The sequence below is a fragment of the Lissotriton vulgaris genome, chromosome 7 (assembly GCF_964263255.1).
Source record: "Lissotriton vulgaris chromosome 7, aLisVul1.2, whole genome shotgun sequence".
Classification (NCBI taxonomy): domain Eukaryota; kingdom Metazoa; phylum Chordata; class Amphibia; order Caudata; family Salamandridae; genus Lissotriton; species Lissotriton vulgaris.
Window position 1 is genome coordinate 1,256,338,134 of NC_141695.1, and position 7,774 is coordinate 1,256,345,907.

Consider the following 7,774-nt stretch of genomic DNA (forward strand, 5'->3'; position numbering starts at 1 on the left):
AATTCTAAACCCCTGTCTCAGCAGTTTGTCTGGAGCTCTCATATTGAGCCCTACGAAACTCTTCCATTTCTATTTCCTTCTCCTGAGCCTTTCTGTGTTTATAAATCCTTCTCTTTTCCCTGACATGCTTCTTTCTCTTGTGAATCATGCAACTGATTTTTAACAAAAGTGTCACAATAACAATGATTATTACAGGATAAAGTACTTTGCCAATGATTGAACTGGCAATCTCACCAAACCATTTCCCAATTGCCTCAAACCTTTTCCTCAAACGTTCTGAAAATTATCACTTTCCATGGGTTCTATTTCTGAGTGAAATTCAGTGATATTCTTAATTAGCATCTCTATGTTCTGGCTTTTATCTGGGATATAAGTACAGCAATGCTGAACATGTAAAATCCCACAGACTCCTCCTTCTTTTGCTAGCAGAATGTCCAAAGCAAGACGGTTCTGCATAACCATGCTTCTGGTGGCAATAAGTTCAGTATTAACTAATTGAAAACCACCTGCAGTATCAGTGGACAATCTGTCAACAATTGTGGAAACCTTTCTAATTTTTATTGCATTCAGGGTTATTCCCACCATAGGAATTATTGCACCAAATATATCTCCCATGATCTCAGAGAAGCTTTCTCTCTTGTACCTGTTCAGGTGTTTGCCAATTTCAAATAAACCTTCTCCATTTCTGTCCACATGAAAATTTTTAGGAAAAACTAATCCAAGGTAGCACGTCCCATACCAATGGTCTGGGAGGCTAAAGTAAGCTTTGTTCCCACAAACAAAATAAATTCCAGGGAAAATTGGATCTTTGCCACCTTTAAATCCCCATCCCCCTACAATATGATAAGTGTCCTCGCATTGGCTAGCACCGACAAAATAATTGTCGTAAAGCGTGTTATCCCTTCTAATACAGAATTTCCCACTAACAGGATCATATATGTGAATAGCAGCATATCTATTTTCGCCATTAAGCTTCTCGTCCTCAAGCTGCCAGGACTTGGATTTAGTCTGTTTCAGCATCTCATTTCTTTTATAAATCGCCCTTCTCTCCTCAACCTGTTTGAGAAAAGATCTTTCTTCATCTCTCATTTTGCAAGTTAAATTGTTTTTGTAAGCATATTCATAGGTGAGTTCATTAGTTACCAAAAATAATTCCTTCATCTGTTTAGCAGGTCTAACTTTGTTTAATCTATTTACAACTTTCAGGTTTCCAAAAATGTCATCAAAGTCTGAGTAATAGTACACCAGACGACCTGTTTGATAGAACAAACTAGCTATAACACTGCTTGTTATACCATAAGTAAGGGGTAACATATTATATTTGACCCCTTCTGAAACTGAAGTAGGAAGCTTCACACAAACGTAACAGTCCTTTACATCCATGACCCTTACATATTCTGACAGGAGTCTTGAAAAAGAATTAGTAGAAAAATCACCAACAGATCTATCTTGGTGAATCTCTGGCTTGTGCTCAATTACTCTGTTAGTTTTGCCTGCAACATCATGAACAGCTTGTTTAGATTCAGCTTTGCTTGTCATATTTACTTTGTAATCCTCCTTATCTATGCCAAGAGGAAAGATAACTGCCAAAATTAACCAAACTAAAATAATCAGAATCACACAAATAGAAGACATTTTACAACATCTCCTAAGGATAGCACACCTTGAATTGTCAGTACTAGGCATTCTCTTTTTTTTTTTTTACAAAGTTTTTACTCAAAATAAAAATTTAAAAATAGTAGTATTAGTACTATATATACCTCCCCTTTTTAATTTTTTTTAGTAACCCTCTAACAGCTTTTCTTCGACCTTGCGTCTTACATCAAAGTGTTTATCCAGCTAACACAATTTCTTCGACCTTGTGTCACCTAACACAATTTCTTCAACCTTATGCCAAAAGTAAACCTCAACCTAAAGAAAATTATTTCTAATCATTGTCACTGTTTTCTTCCAAATCTTCCTGACTACTACTACTGATCTCCACTACTGGTGGGATGATTATGTAGGTCCACTCAGGGGACTTGTACTTCTGATTTGGCCTCAATGGTCTTTTGCCCCTTCTACTAATTACTTCAATTTTCTTTCCTGCCTGACCTTTTTTTATCAGCATCACCTTTTTGACTAGATATCTCGTTAATTTGCTCCTTTGATTTGTTCACCAATTTGAACTTTAGATTTTGCTTCGGCCAATTATCTCCTTTTCTCAAGAGTTTCTTCTTAGGCTCATTTTCGTTACACTCAGCTTTCCAGGCCCTTTTTCTAATTTTTCTTCTTTCAGACTCTTCATCACTCTCGTCAAATCAGTTTCAGAGATTTCAATTCTATATCTAGGAACTTCTTTACTCTGCAGCTTCACTCCGTTAGGAACATCATTCTTGAAGCTAGTACTCGGTAATTCATCCTCCTCTTCTTCTGGAATTACTTCTAACTTCCCAGTTTCAGAATTCTCCTTCCCGCTTTCAGAGCTTTCAATCTGCCTTTCAATACTCTCCTGATCTTGAATCTCTTTTGGCTCAGATTCTTTTTCTGTTTCTTTTTCTAGAACATTCTCATCATTTTCTGAATCTAGAATCACAATCTCTAGATCTTTTTCATTCAATGCCTGATCCGCATCAGAATCTTCCAGATTTCGACTTTCTTGTCGATCTTCAGAATCTGGATTTTCAGGTTCTTCTTCAGAGTCTGATCAGTTGTTGTGTCGTCACTATCCTCATCAGGATTATCAGGAGGTGGTACACGAATGGTATGACTTGCATGCACCCACCTTTTCAAACCTTTGCATTTAACTGCATTTGTTGTGACTAGTATCACCTGTCTTTCTTTTTGCCACCTCTGTACTAAACAGTTTCTTCTCCGGTGAACTTTTGTTCTGACCCAGTCTCCTGGTAACAGATCATGAGCTTGTTCCTTTTCCTCTGAAATCACATCTGTTCCCACCTGATGGAATACAGAAGTCACCACGTCAGACAATTGTTTGCAGTACTCTATAATTGCACTTTCATTTATGCTCAATAATTTTCCAACTGGTATAAAAGCCTGTCTCATTACTCTTCCCATGAAAATATCGTGAGGGCTTAAACCTGTCTTTTTATCAGGTGTGCTTCTCGGGGACATCAAGACAAGTGGAAGTGCATCTGCCCACTTCATTCCTGTAGCTAGGCACATTTTTCCAATTCTATTTTTAATTGTGCCATTAATTTGTTCAACAACCCCTGATGCTTCTGGTCTGTATGCACAGTGTAGCTTTTGCTTTATGCTGAAGGCCTCACAAATTAATTTCAGCAATCTGTTTTCAAAGTGTGTGCCGCGATCACTTTCAATAGTAACTGGAAATCCGTACCTAGGTATGATCTCCCTTAAGAGCAATTTTGCCACAGTAACTGAGTCATTGTGACGAGTTGGGAACGCTTCCACCCATCTTGAAAACAGACAGACAATCACAAGGACATATCTCAGCTTATTATGGGGCGGCATGTCAATGAAATCTATTTGCAACCTGGTAAAAGGACCACCCTCCCGTCCTATGGTTCCCATGCTCACAACTGTTTTTCTGTTTGGATTGATTTGCTGGCAGATCAAACATCTTTGACTCCGCAATAATCCTAAATTTTGGATTATACCAAGTCTCCCTGAACATTCTAATCATCAAATCTCGTCCTAAATGGACCATGGTACATTCTTGCAATGTCAGCAATCATGCCATTTGGCATAACAGGTCTGCCATCTTTGAAAACCCAAATCTCATCTTCCTCCCTCTGTCTGCAATCTTCTTTCAGCCAAGTGTTTTTCTCTTCATCATCTGCCTCATCTTGTAGGTCTTTTACTCCCTGCCATGTTTCAACTACAGATATTAGCATAAGAGAGTTCATAACGTGGTCATTGTCTTTTTCCTGATTAATTGAAAAATTGTTTTTCGCACAGTAACGTGCAATTTCATCTGCAAGGGAATTATCTTTAGTTATATGGTCCTCACCCTTCTTGTATGCTCCACATTTGACAACAGCAATTTTTCTGGTAATTGGAGTTCCCGCAGAGGTTAAATAACCTCTTTGAGACCAGAGCTGGCCATCACCACCCCCTTTTGTAAAGAACTGGCCATAGTCATGGACTACGCCATATCCATACTGGCTATCAGTCACTATGGTAACCTTTTTTCCCTTTGCTCTTTCACATGCACAAATTAAACCAATTAATTCTGCCACTTGAGCTGAACGAATTCCTTCAAGAGTTGAACCTTTAACTACTTCTGCAACTGTGCAAACTGAATATGCTGCTCTCAGAATGCCCTCATCTGTTCTCAGACAGGAGCCATCAACAAAGTAAACAATGTCTGACTCTGTTAAAGGCACATCCTTTATGTCTTTTCTAGGCTTAGTACAGTATTCCAAAACATCCAAACACTCATGATCAACATCAGCTTCATTATGGATTTCAGTAATAACACCATCTGGCAAAAGTGTAGAGGGGTTAAGATTAACACACCTCGCAATTGATACATTCTCTGATCGCAGAATAACCGTTTCATATTTGGTCAACCTGTTACTCGACAGGTGCTGTGTTTTACTCCTAGAAAGGAGAGTTTCAACTGAATGAGGTACATACACTTTTACAGGAAACCCCATTATGATTCCTTCACTTTGCTCAAGGCTTACACTTGTTGCAGCCACTGCTTTTAAGCAACCTGGCAATGCTTTTGCAACAGGGTCAAGAACAGCTGAAAAGTAAGCTATTGGCTTTCTCATTTTTCCATGTCTCTGGATCAGAGCTGACAATGCACAACCCTCCCTTTCACTGCAGTACAGCTCAAACTCCTGGTCGTAGTCTGGCATCCCTAATGCTGGAGCTTCACACAGACCTCTCTTTAGCTTTTCAAAAGCCTCCAACTCAGTTTTTGTCAAAACAATCGGGTCTTTTATGTCTGCTTTCGTCAGCCTTTGTAGTGGTTTCGCAATTACTGAAAATCCACTAATCCATTGACGACAATAACCTACCATTCCTAGAAACATTCTGACCTGTCTCTGTGTTGTTGGAGGTTGTATTGCTCGAATCATTTTTATTCTCTCAATTGTCACTTGTCTAATTCCCTTTGCAATTCTGTGGCCAAGGTATTTTACCTCCTGTTTGCAAAACTGTAATTTCGCAGGTGACTCTTTATGCCCCTCCTCTGCCAATCGATTCAAAAGTGTAATGGTGTCTGTTACACAATTTTCTCGTGTTTTTGCAGCCACTAAGAGGTCATCAATATACTGGACCAATGTTGATTTTCCAGGCAACTCTAAATCTTCCAAGGATTTCTTTAACAATTGATTAAAGATAGATGGACTCGCAGTATACCCTTGAGGGATACGACAACACGCTAAAATACGATCCTGGAATCTGAACGCAAACATTTGTTGGCTTTCTGGATGCAGTGGAACTGTAAAGAAGGCATTACACAGGTCAATGACCGTGTACCATTCTGCATCATGCGGTATCTGATATAAAATTACCGCTGGGTTCGGTACAACTGGACAGCAAGGAAGAACAAATTGGTTAACTTTTCTCAGGTCCTGAACTATTCTGTAAGTTCCGTTTGGCTTTTTGATTCCCATAATCGGTGAATTACATGGGCTGCTCTCGATTTCTTTTAAAACAACTTGTTTAATGAATTTCTCAATAACAGGAATAACACCCTCAATAGTTTCAGCTTTCATTTTGTACTGGGGAATGTTTGGAAAATCTATCCCTTGTTTTACAGTAATTTTTACTGGGTCCACATGTTTCATTAAACCCATTTCATCTCCAGTTAAATCCCACATTTTCAGATTAACTGCCTCTTTCAGTTCTTCAGGCAAATTGTTTTTATCAAAAGCAGGAAACAGTTTGTTTTCTTCCTCAACCATTAGCTTCTTCTAAGGTCTGGAGCTCAATACCATCCGGTGAGCAATATATTTTACAGTTCATTTTACACAACAAATCCCTGCCTAAAAGGTTAACGGGACTGCTGTTACAGACAACAAATCTGTGTTTGTCTTTGTAATTTCAAATTTCTATATTAACTGGTTCTGTCAAATCTGTTTTAATTTGTTGATTTGCTACACCTACAACCTGGATTGTTTCACCCGAGAGAGGAAGATTTTCAATTTCCACTGATCTAATAGTAGAACGGGTAGCACCAGTGTCCACAAGAAAAGTGATTTCTACATCATCCACTTTACCATTTACAAATGGACCTGACTGATCTACCTCAAGAGTGGCTCCAAGCACACACTCTTCCTCCTCTCTCAGGCACCGTCATAAGTAATCTTCTGAGTCACTGCTCTCATTTTCTTTTAGCCAAAAATGTTGAGAGGCATTCGACACATTCACTCTTTGCGATCTGTTTACCTGCTCAGCTCCGCAGAATCCCGTCTCAGGACTGAATCTTTGTGCATTCATACAATTTGTAAGTGGTGGCTGTGGAATTTGGCTATGCTGATTCAATTGGCTCTGCTCATTCACTCACTGTCGCTGTAGCTGTTGCTGCTGACTTATTTCATTTAACTGTAGCTGTAGCTGTTGCTGCTGATTTATCTCATTCTGTATCTGTGGATTTAATGATGAATTTTTAAAATTTATGGGGGGATTCTTACACTCTCGCTTCCAGTGTCCAAACTCACCGCAATTAAAACATGGGAGCTTCTGTTTAAGCTCTTCAATATTTACGTTATATTTTGGTTTATTAACAAAGTTCCCCTTACACTTTCCTTGATTCTGCTGAACATTTTTATTTTCTAAGGTTGCTATTTGCGGTTCAGCTACCTTCACTTGTGCCCACATTTCCTTTTCCTCAAGCTTTTTCTGCTTAGCATCTATCTCATCACTGCAGTATTTTGCTTTTCTCAGGATGTCGTCAACTGTAAGTGATTGCCAACCGACAATTCCGTTTCTAATCATTTCACCAATTTCAGGTCTTAAGCCATAAACAAATCGGTAAATGAAGTGTCTCATGTCCTTTTCACTTAATTTTTCATAGCCACTGTATTGTTTAAATACCAGCAGTAGTCTTTCATAAAATTAATGAACTGATTCTTTTGGTTCCTAATTTCTGGTTTGTTCTGGCAATTTTAACCCAATCCACTTCTTTTGGAGGAATCTTGTTTTTCAGTCACACAATTACTTTGTCATAGAAATCCATGACATCGGCTGAAGGAGCACCTGTTATTTTATTTCGAGCTGGTTCTTCTCTGGGCCAACCTACAGAAATTTTACATTCTGTCCAGAGATCTGATGGGACAACAATGTCAAAGAAACCATCAAGATCAATCCACAGAACTTTTGAGACTTTTATAATTCTGTCTACCTGACGATACCATTCTACTGGCTTTTCTCTCAGCCGAGAAAAATCATTCGTAAAAAGCAAAATATCCTGTCTTGACCATGGAACATGGATATAACCTCCACCAGCTATTTCTCTCATAGGAAATTCTGTTGCAACAACTTCCCCGCTTTCTCTTTTTTTCTTCTTCTCTTTTCTTTGTCCATTTCACTCTCCATTTGCTTAATTCACCCAATCTTTTTAAAAACTCAATTAATTCCTTTACATGGGTTATTCTGCCTGTGGTATTTAAATTTTCAATGTCTTTCTCAGAAAAATCCACTCTGTAATGTTTCTGCAATTGCTTTTGTCGACTCAAATCTATGTCTAATTCAGCAGCCACTTCTTCAAATTGATCATATTTGTTTTTCGTTTTCCATTGTATACTTTTGAAGATAAATAACAATTCATCATCCTGATATTGCTTTAAACGGTCAG